The sequence below is a fragment of the Mastomys coucha genome, unplaced genomic scaffold (assembly GCF_008632895.1).
Source record: "Mastomys coucha isolate ucsf_1 unplaced genomic scaffold, UCSF_Mcou_1 pScaffold9, whole genome shotgun sequence".
Taxonomy (NCBI): Eukaryota; Metazoa; Chordata; class Mammalia; order Rodentia; family Muridae; genus Mastomys; species Mastomys coucha.
The window spans coordinates 21878630-21889921 of NW_022196915.1; the positions used below are offsets into that span (position 1 = coordinate 21878630).

Here is an 11292-nt window from a genome sequence, read left to right on the forward strand (position 1 = left end):
AAGACTATATCCAAGGTAACAAGGTAAAATCTGACATAGAATAACTGAAATCACTTCATTTGAATTTTAAGGGCCAATTGCAATGTTTACTCTATCATTAAACACAGTAATAGTGCATGACATTTGCTGTGCTCTGGCTGCTTATTAGGCACAGTGCTAAGCTTGTTTTGAATGTCATTCCACTTTGTTCTCATACTCCTCCATAGCAGAGGCAGGGTGAGAATCTCTATTCTTCAAGGAAGGGGAACTAAGGCTTGACCTTTGTGTGAATTTCCCTAAGTTATGTGGTTTTATACAGCAAATATTAATTTTTTCCAAATCCCCAAATCTCTCTACCATATGTCACTGATATAAGACCTGGCCATGCATTTGCTTTGACCAATGCCATGCAGATAAATACAAGTGTGTAAGTTCTGAGTTTCAGTCTCAAGTGGTAGACCTGCTTCCTCATGCTCCTCCACCTCTGACCAGGATGGGAAGAACAAGCTCTGGGTACCGAAGACAGTTCATGTTTCCCTGTAACCTTCATGTGTGAGAAATACATCCTCAGCATTATGTTCCTCCAAGAGTTGGTGGTTCCTGTCACTTAACCCTGATTAGTACCTATTATTAGTAATTGAGCTTGCATTGCAACCCAGCTAATATGAGTCCGGAGCCTATGTTCAAGGGCTCTTAAATAAATTTCTTTGGAAAAAATAGGATAAATAATTGAAAAGTTATATCGTAGTGATATTTTGAGTAAGAATAGCCCTACCCCCAACTCCTACATTTGAATATTTGATTCCCCACTGGTAAAACATTTTTGGGAATGATTAGGAGGTATGGCTTTGTTGGAGGAGTTTTGTCACAGTGTGTGTGAGATTTCAAAATGGTCACCCTGTTTCAATTTATCTCTCTTGGCCCCCAATGTGTAGATCAAGGTGTGTACTCTCTGCTGTTTGTGATGCCATGGCTCTGCTTAGCCATCATGGACTCCAGTCTTCTAAAACCATAAGCACAATTAAATGTTCAATAAGTTGCCATGTTTGTGGTGTTTTATCACAGCAACCGAAAACTAACAGATAATGTAGTCCCTGCTATAGTCTTCCTTTGCATCTTTGCTTATTTATTCATTTATTTCTTAGTCTTTCTCTGTGTATATGTATGTATATAAGCATGCATTATCACTTGCATACACAAGTCAGAGGACAACTTAGCAGGAGTCAATTCATTCTTTCTACCATGTGGGTTCTAGGGATCAAACTCAGGTAGTCAGGTTTGACAGCAAGCACCTTTAACCACTGCACCACCTCACTAGCCATGACTGCTATAGCCTTTCAACTAACTTTCAAAAGTATATTATCTATTTTTAGTTGTAGCTCAGTTCTTTTCTAGATCTCAATTAGATTTTTATTGGATTTTTACAAAATGATTAGAAAATAAAACTGGGAATGGAAATCCGATTCCAATAGAGATCCTCAGAAAATAGGAAATAATGAAGGGGGGCATTATTAACAGATTTTGAAACCCATAAACCAATAGTAATTATCTCAGGGAGATGCTGATTCAGGACAGAGAGCAGAGCAATCAAACACAATCTGAAAGGTGTACTGTATACACAAGGTAAGGAAGGCAAAGAAGGATTCTGAATCGTGGAGAAAGCAAACATGGAGTAACTGATACTGGCAGAACTTGTCCACTAACTGGGAAATTTTACAAAATAAACTTAGGAATTCTCTTAAGGAATTAAATATATTAAAGTTACAGAACATAGAAAAATGGCTGATATTTTTTAGGTAACCCCCTAAGTTTTCAAGTGGTAAAAGTATTAAGGAGATAAATAGCTACAACTTTATGAGACTTTCTTTAAGAAGGAAAAATATAATAACAACATGATCGACTGAAAGGTATTTATTGCTCAACGACAAGTTAAAAATATTTGCCAAGCCTTATCCAAATGAGTGAGACAGGCATCAGCACTCTTACTTAAAAATAGCTAAAGGTGTGAAGGACGCTGACATCAGAAGAAATAAGTTTCTGTCTTATTTCTGCTGTGTGCTTGGTCTTGGGTTAACAATATTTTAACAACCAAACATCTATTGGAGTAATCAAGGAATCACAAAATGTAACAAAAAAACCATTGAATTATTGCAAATCCACTACACCTGATGAGAAATTAGAATAATTCTGTTAAAGTTTTAATAAAAGTGATATCTTCATATGATGCTGGTGATCATGCCAGTTAGAAAAAACATGCTGCAAAACATACTTAAAATTATTAATATGCTCATGCTCTTGACTTGGCAACTCCCTTTGTAGGAATTCATTCTAGTCACATGGCTTAGTGATTAATGAATGGTGGTATAAGGTTATTATTGCAGTGCCACAGCCTATGCAGAAAAATTAGAAACAACCTACATGTTCAGTATAGGACTGCCTAGGTAAGTTATGAAACAGTCACACAATAGACTATTCTGTAGCCAGTGAAAATGGCCCTTGAAAAGACTATGGGAAAATATTTATTCTGTTATGGTAAACATAAAATACTAAAACTGTATCTGTGGGTGATTATAAGTACATAAAAATTAAATATTAAGCGACCTATAGCTTGTGGGCCCTGGAATTTAGTGATTGGTGGGAAATTGTCCTCCTCCTCCTAGTGGTGAGAGGTTGGTGTTGGGATTGCTAAATGTTGTACTAGCAGGCAATATTAGAAGCTGTAACATTAATTGTTTGAAGGTGTGAAAGGCCTGAATGAGGACATACACCCTTGGCATAGTGATTGATCCTAGTGCAGTATACCATCAAAATTGTGGGCCAGTAAAAAAAAAATTAAACTAGGAAGTACTTGCATGATGTTTTAGAGCTGTAGTGTGAGATACAAAGGAAGGAGGGAGTGGAGATGCTGTAGATAGAGACAGCCTTTAATCCTGGGTCCTTAAAAAATAGCTTCATTTTATATGATGTGATCTATTTTAATTTTAATCCTTTAACATCACAGCTTGTTCAATCACACAAACCACTGAGGGAAAGATCTCTTTATTTTTGCATATGTGCACATCTGTGTAACTACCACTGAGATCAAAGCACTAATGTATCAGCATTCGAGAAGGTTCCATCATGTTCTTGTAGTTGGTTTTCCAGCTCCTCACCTGGTGGGAACCACTGTCTTTTATCCCTTCTTAACATAAATAGGTTTACAGGGTACATATTCTTCCCTGTCTGACTTTGTTGCTGTAGCTGTGAAACCTTTCCTGGTCCTTTCTTGTCAGGTAGCTTTCTATTGAAACAACACAGTGCAGTTTATCCAACCATTACCTGATTGATGGATGTTTGGGCTTTGCTGTTAATCTTTTCGCTCTGGTGGTTTAGTGAATACACGTATGCCTTTCTTTTACTACATGGGATTACAAAATAATTATTAGACATGAGTCTCACTTTAGAACATACTGGCAAGTATTACCTACAATTGGCAGTAACCTCTTCTCTAGCCAATAATGTTGGAGGTTTTAGTTAGGTACATAGTATTCTCACCAACATGTAACATTGTTAGCCATTTTAATGTGTTTTTCTGATGCAGTTACTGTTCTACTTCTTTAGTGACTAAAGATGCTGAGGGATTTCTCACATTTTTGCTGGCCATCTGGGTCTCCTCTGCTGTAAAGCATTTGCTCATATTTTCTCCTAATTCTACTTTCCTCTTAGCTGATACATTTCCCCCTTTTAATTTGTTGAATACTTTTTAAAGAATAAATTCTGGGTACCACAAAAGTGGATTTACAACATCTCTGAAACATGATGTCCTGGGAATTTCTGCTTAAGAAGGTAGAGCACTAAATTGAGAAAAATAATCTGAGAAAATGACAACAATTTGTAACAAAACAAAGCCAATAATAGTTTGATTTGATATTCCACAAATCTTATAGCAAGTTACAAACAAAATAGCCAATCATCATAACAAAGAAGAGAGGTAATAGCCACCCATGATATCCAATCTTTGTGCTTTGTGTTTTTCATTTTGGCTGACTATCATTTGATAACCAACCAGTGATTCATTTTTAATGAACTACAATTGATCAGCATTTTTATGGTTGCTGTGTTTTGAATCCTATTTAAGAAATCTTTGCTTACCTTCAGGTCATGAGTCTGTTTTCCTTTAGAAGATTTATTGTTTTAACCTTTTGTATTTAGATCTAAACTGTGTCTCCCAGGGCAGGGAGCCACTGGGGAATCACTGCCCTGTATTTTCCTCAGATTTGCTAACTTGACTCCAAGTCTGCATCCTTTTTCATGCAGTTATAAACTAAATTGTTTTATGAATTTCACTTTTGTGCTAGCTTAAAGCACAATAGCTGTTATAAACTGACTTCATATCCTGTGGCACTGTAGAATTCATTCATGGTTCTAACAATTATTTTTGTGAATAATTGACCATCTTTAAGTAGTGAGAAGCTCACTCCATTCCTTCTTTGTAATCTGGATCTCTCTTATTGCTCTTTGCTGTCCTTGTTTATTATTTGTAACTGTTGGGCTGGTGAGATGGCTCAGTGGGTAAGAGCACTGACTGCTCTTCTGAAGGTCCAGAGTTCAAATCCCAGCAACCACATGGTGGCTCACAACCTCCTGTAATGATGCTGTTTTCTGGTGCATCTGAAGACAGCTACAGTGTACTTATTTATAATAATAGATAAATCTTTAAAAAAAACTGTTATGCTTAGAACTTTTAACATATGTTAGGTAGAAGTCAAAAGAATGCATGTGCTTTTATTTTTTCTGGCATATTATTCTTTAATTATTATTTTCCCTCCTTTTCCTCCCCACCCCCCACATTCATGGAGGGTCTTCTGAGTCTATGTACACATGCTTAAGACTGGTGGCTTAGGGTCAGATCATCTATCATGGAGCATATCTCTGGAGCAGACAGATTTTCCTTTCTCAGTATTCATTGATTGCCTATAGTTCTTCATCTAGGAGTGGGGCCTTCTGAAAGTTCCCTCTCCTATGTCGGTATATTGATTGGTTTTCCTCTTAAGTGGAAGCATTGGGTTTCCTCTGAACAAGTACGCAGCTACCTGTGGATGTTTCACATGTGACTTCTGTCTGGCTGAGGATGTTTTCTTCTATTCCTACTTTTTGAATGTTTCTAGTTTGGGTTTTGTAAGCCATGAAAGGCTGTTGAAATATTTTCAATTTTTTTTTTTTTTGCTGTGGTAAATATTTTAATTTCAATGGGGGGTTTCTACCCTGCCTTTGACTATTCTGTTCCCAGATAAATGACACAAAACCTTTATATTAATGATAAGCCTTTAAAGCTGGGCAGGTATCCCCTCTACACTATTATGTCCACTTCCCTGCCTAGCTCCATTGTATGACTTGCCATATTCCACCTGGGCTGCTCTTAAGTTCTATTGGCCAGCCCTTGTGGCCATGTTTTCATGATTCACCTACCCTGTGGCATCTTCTGTCTCTGTTCTCCTCATGGTCTCCACCTCAGACCCAAGCCCAGGAACAGAAACTACTCCTACCTCTCTTCTGCCTAGCTATAAGACTCTTTATTCAACCAGTAGTTTTAAATTAAGGAGCACGGTTACATAGTACCACTTGGTATATGTGAAGATTTTCTCATCCCTAGGGGCAACCAGATCTTAGGGCCTAGTATTTAGCATTACAATAAAACCTCAACTTTTTTTTCTGCACATTTTCAGGTAACCATGTGATTTTGATTCTTCCTTGTACTGATAAAGTTTACTACATTGGGGTTGGTTTTCAGATGTAAGGTAAATTCTGCATTGCTGAACTTACATTTTTACTTGGCCATCATGTCTAGTTCTCTTTATATGCTGTGAGAGTTAGCTTGCTAGTATTTTGTCTTCTTGTGATCTTGGTATCAGAGCATGACCAGTAGCTTCATAAAGCTAACTGGAAAGTATTCCCTTCTTTTATTTGTAGGGAGTATTTATGGAAGGCTTGGGAGAAATAGGCTTAGCAGAGAACCTTGGCTCATCTCATTCTGCACCGCCTTCCTTTAGCCTTGGTTTGTGTAGTAATGTGGAGGATACTTGATGGGGGACAGGCACTGAAAGCAGTGATACAGCAGAGCTATGGTCACTCTCGGGTCTTCGATACTTCTGCTTGCCTCTGTTTTCGCCATTACCAGTGTTCTTCAGTTGTGTCAGTTCAGGTTACTGTGCTGTTCTTTAATTTCAGCTTAAAGGGCACCTTTAGCACTTTTCATAGGGAAGACATGCTAAAAAATGGTATTTACTTTTGTGTGTGAATATCTTAATTGTATCTTCACCTTGGAATGGTAGTTTTGCTGGGTAGAGAATTTTTGGTGGACAGTTTTTTTGTTGTTATTTGTTTGTTTTCATTTTGTCATTTCTTTTGTCTCTGTTTGTCACTGTTTATTATGAGAAGATGGCAATTTTTGCCATGTTTTTGATGAGCCATTTTTGTCTTGTCATTTTCAAAAGCCTGTTCCTTTTCTTCTTGACTCATTTAATGTATTATGTATATGTATGTATATGTTGATAAGCTCAGTGGTCCCACATGTATCTGAGAGTTTGCCCCCTTCCTTCTCTGTACATATGTGTCGTTATTTCTTCTTTCTCCTTCCACTACCACTAATTGATTTTAGTTTGTTCTTTTTTTAAACAGAGTTTTGCTATATACTAACCTCCAATTCCTGATGCTCCTGCCTCAGATTTCAAATGCTGGGATTACATGTGACTGCTACATCTATACCCTTCTTACGCAGGTTGGATGCTCTCAAGTGATCTAAGTTCAGGTTCTTACCAATGAATTTTTAAGTTTGTATATGCTGTTCAGCCTCATAGGTTGCTTTTTATTTTAGCTATTACAGCTTTTGGATGCCATCATTTTATTCAGTAGCTTTTAATTTTTAAACTTTTATGTCTTTATTGATCTTTTCTAGTTAAAGAGATACTGTCATTGCATGTTCTTTAATTCTTTAGACATGATTTTCTTTAATTCTTTGAAAATAGTTCAATGGCTGATTTGAAGTCTTTGTTAGCTAATTCCAACATCCAGGCCTCTCAGGGACTGACATTCCTGCTGAATGCTTTCTAGCCTTTTCATGAATGTCTCATAAATTTTATTGACAACTGGGATTCTTATATATGGTGCTTTGGACTTAATTCTCCCTCCCTTTCCAGGTTCATTGCTGTTGTGTGTTCTCTCTCTCTTTCTGTCTCTCTCCCCCTGTCTCTCTGTCTCTTTCTTTCTGTGTCTCTGTCTCTGCCTCTCTCATGGTCTTGGTGCTGCTATACATCATATTCACTTCCTCTCTCTCTCTCTCTCTCTCTCTCTCTCTCATCTATATTCCACACAGGGTGTGGAAACAGCCACTGAAATGTCTGTTTAGATCATTCATTAGTCAGTCAATGGCTCTTTATTTAAATACTATTAACTACTAGTTCTTCATCCTTTCCTGAGGGGTTTGATATGTGTTTGGGGGTATTTTTGATGCTCAGGCCTGAGTATTACAACTATGTATTAGACTTTATTTATTGCTTACATAGGTCCCAAGGTCAGAGAGAAAAGGCATTGGTGCTTTCTAAGGGTCTTTCCTGGGTAGGTTTGCAGCTGCCCATGTTAGTCAGCCTTCTAAGAATATGTGAGAAACTTACAAAGTTCTCTAAGGACGTCTTATTCTAGACATTTTCTTTTAAATTTGGCCAACATGTTGTTAGTCACAAACACCATTACATTCCATAGACAGCTGTGAAGATAAATAATTGTGCTGATTTTTTTTGACAATCCTGGACTTTCCAAGTGTGAGATACTGCTTTGTTGGATGGCAGTGCCCTGTCAGGACCTCGTAGGGAGCTCCATAACAAACAGTCCCAGGAAACAGAACTCTCTGAGCAATTTTCTTTCTTCTTCTGTAACTACAGAGATGATGGCTTCCAGAGCCAGCTGATTGCAAGGCTGGTCATTAATACTTCTCTGGATCTGGGGGCAAGGTGATGGGAACAAGTTAAATGCCCAGCTGATGTCACCTTGATATTCATTTGTTTTCCATGAATAGTGCTCCATGTGTTGCTAGAAGCTTTTAGTTGATATCCAGTGTTCTAAAAAAAAAAAAAAAGTGTTGGCTAATGGCTGCCTGTGTTTTCATTGATTTTATGGAGATATTTATTTATGAAGGCACACATCCTGCCATGCTCAAAGTCCTCTTTCAGTCTGATGATCTTCTCAATAGTTTCTGTAAGTGCTGTGCTAGATCATATTGAGAGAGAGAGAACAAAACTGAAAAAATGAAGAGGGTGAGAGAGATGAAGGAAGAGAGAGAGAAGTGTGAAAAGGTAGAAAAGCCAGGTTACATATAGGAGTTATACAATGTTGGTTAGACAATGCTAATCTGAAAGGCTAAATTCAATAATTTCACAAATCTCAAGCTTTGTGAGAAAGAACACAATACTATTGGTGGAAAACCCTATACCTGACCTCTTGTGGCAAGTCTTAATAAAAATTCAGAACTGCTAAACTGCTGTGTAAGATTACCTTCAGGCTTGGCCTAATGATCCAGGCCTGGGATACCAAGTACTTGAAAGGCTGATGCAGGGAGATAACAAGTCCAATGCCTACTGAGGCTGTTTCCCAAAATAAGAAAGGAACTGAGGATATGCTCCCTGGTGGAGCATGTGGCTTGCTTGTATGAGGGCCCTATGTTCAACTCTCATGGCTGAAACAAAACAACATAAAGATTAACTTCAGGCACCTGATGTATGGGATAGTTTAAGGCTTAGAATTTGGCTCTATCCTTAAGATATCTCATGACATATATGAAAGCATTTCAAAGTAAGAAAATTAATACAAAATATGAAACATGTTCCTGAATGTGTGGGTAAGAGTTGTTTTACCTCTGTTACATACATGAGGGATACATGAAACAGTACCTAGCTCAAGGATGCAGTGCTACGTCTGTCTTGGAAGAAAACATAAGATCTGGAGAGATACTATGAAGGAACAGGTATAAACAGAAAGGCCTGAGTGGGTCACATAGTTGTGGAGTTGCTTTGGAATGAAGGCTAAGAGTGGCAGATAAGGGCTTGGTGTCAGAGTTCAGGCCTTTGAAAGGTTAAGGGACCTTTGGCAGGTGCTTGAGGGGAAGTCTGATTTGTCTGATGGAACTTAGGGAAGCCACTCTGACAACTGGTGGAGGTGCATAGGAAGTAAGTGGGGCCAGAAAAGAGGCTGTCATCCTGATGAGGCAGAAAGGTGATGGTCAGCACCTAAGAGTAAGGCAGTGATTGTGGGAGGAGGGAAGGAAGGGAAAGAGTAGAGGAAATTCAGGAGTGGAATCCCTGGGGCCCACATGTGTCTGGAGGAAAATGTCTGAAGAACCAATTTTGCTTCTAAAAGAGTAGCTTTTTTCTCATGAAGAAGACAGACATGGTCTCTAGACATTGAGGAACATGTGTCAGAATCTATGAAACATTTGAAGAAGGAGAGCAAGGGGGCAGAGCAGCATCCTTGGCTCCGGCATTGTCCTTCCAGACTCCTCTGGTTGAGCTGGACACCTCTCTCTGTCTGTCTCTGTCTCTCACTCTCACTCACACACACACACATGCACACATACGAACACACCGGCACACAGGCACACACACATCTCCTGCCTCTTCTCAGTGAAGCACTTCTTGTGCTACATGAAAAGTGATCTGCTTATGTGCCTTATCTTTCTCTGTCAAATATGAGTTTTACAAGCCTGGGAACCAACTCTTTCTCCTCATGGCATTGCCAACTGATCCTAGAGAGGGGCTCAACAGCCTTGTGTTGAACTAAGAGAGGGTGTGGGATATTTGGAGGAAGAGAAAGTGGCAGTCTAGTGCTGAAGGGTTCCAAATCCTTCTCCTAGCTCTGTGCTTCCTAAGCCTGAGCAATATGTTCAGTGTCTCTTCCCTGAAGAGCTGACAGTCCCCCGATGGTAGCCTCTGTGCCAGGGATGAGCATGTAAGGGGAGGTAGCATCATAGATGTGTACTGAGCAAAGGCCTCCAACTCAGCATGGCCAAGGACTTCACTACTCCTTCACTACTCCTTCATGTACATTCCTCATGCTTCGTAGCTGCTGCCATGTGAACCTCTGACTCCCAGTCCCTATGGCCTTTTCCCAGACTTCTCTTGGAAGTCTGTGAGCTAGTGTTGTAGTGGGGAGAGGCCGCTGAACCAGGGTTCCAGACTGCTTTGCAACAGTGATCTCTTTCTAGAAAGTGGCTCTCTCAGGATGATGAGGTATGAGGTTGTGATAGCCTGGCTTTAATGCTTGAGATGCTTAGCCTCTCTGGAGCAAAGGTAGCCTCTTGATCCACATGTCATTTCTCCAGAGCCACCTTCTTGTACTTCACAGCTTGTTGTGTGCCTTGAAGCCCTGGTTGTGCTGGACATAATGTCTGTGATAGTGTATTTGCCTCCTGTCCATTCAGGAAGCTGAAATGGCTTCAGGCAATAACTTCTTGGAGCATGATTTTTCAAGTGGAGTTCCTGAACAGTCATGGCAGTTTCCAGGTGCTCAGTGGAGCTGCTTTGCTGAGCTGGGACTTCTTCTGATTTTAGAGATTGACAGCTTTAGGCTATGTTCTCAAGTAGAGAAGTCAAGCGGAAGCAGGAAGAGAAGGCTGTAGGGGAGGACCACCCAGCTTCATCCACCAGATGCTGAACAGCTTTGTAGGTAAGAGACACACCTGGGGATGCTGACAAAAAGCCCTGGAAGGAGTGAAGGAAGAAAGGAGGAGACAGGTGACAGATGGCTTGGTCCATGGGTCCTGCAGTCTGTGGCTTCAAGCAAGTTTCTTTTTGCCTCAGCGTCAGGGTGGTAAACCCCCCCATAGTTAGTTTGTGAGGGTCACTGGTGGGTGGTGGCAAAGACACTTTGTAGCCTCCAGGCTGACAGAAATCTGAGGACTTGTTCAGAACAGCTAATGATCCTGGTGCAGGCTGAGAAAGGGGGTGGGGGCGGCCTGTGCCTGTGAGTGAGGAGATGAGCGCTGCCTGATAATAGGACCTTACCTTTGGGGAGCAATTTAGTGTTTTCAAAGCACGTTCATGCATTCATATGCATTATTTCATTCTATCCGCAGAGAGATGCTAAGGATGTATTCTTATCACTTTGATTGCTCCAAGGAGGAAATCTGGGCTTGTTGTGCCCTTGTTACCCAACCAATGTAGGGGCCATGGCTGAGATTCTTGGGGCCTGGTAAACAGCCTTTTGTCCTTGGACCAGGACAGCAATAGCAGAGAACCATTTTCTAGCAGATGTGCAGGAAGAATCCACCAGGAAATCCCCCACTCG

At 40.0% G+C, this 11292-nt stretch overlaps 1 protein-coding gene across 2 annotated transcripts in view; it reads left to right on the plus strand.

The window, feature by feature from the left end:
- The window catches only part of Grid1 (glutamate ionotropic receptor delta type subunit 1), a 719786-nt gene that overhangs the window by 354812 nt on the left and 353682 nt on the right, over positions 1-11292 (plus strand). The window lies entirely within an intron of this gene.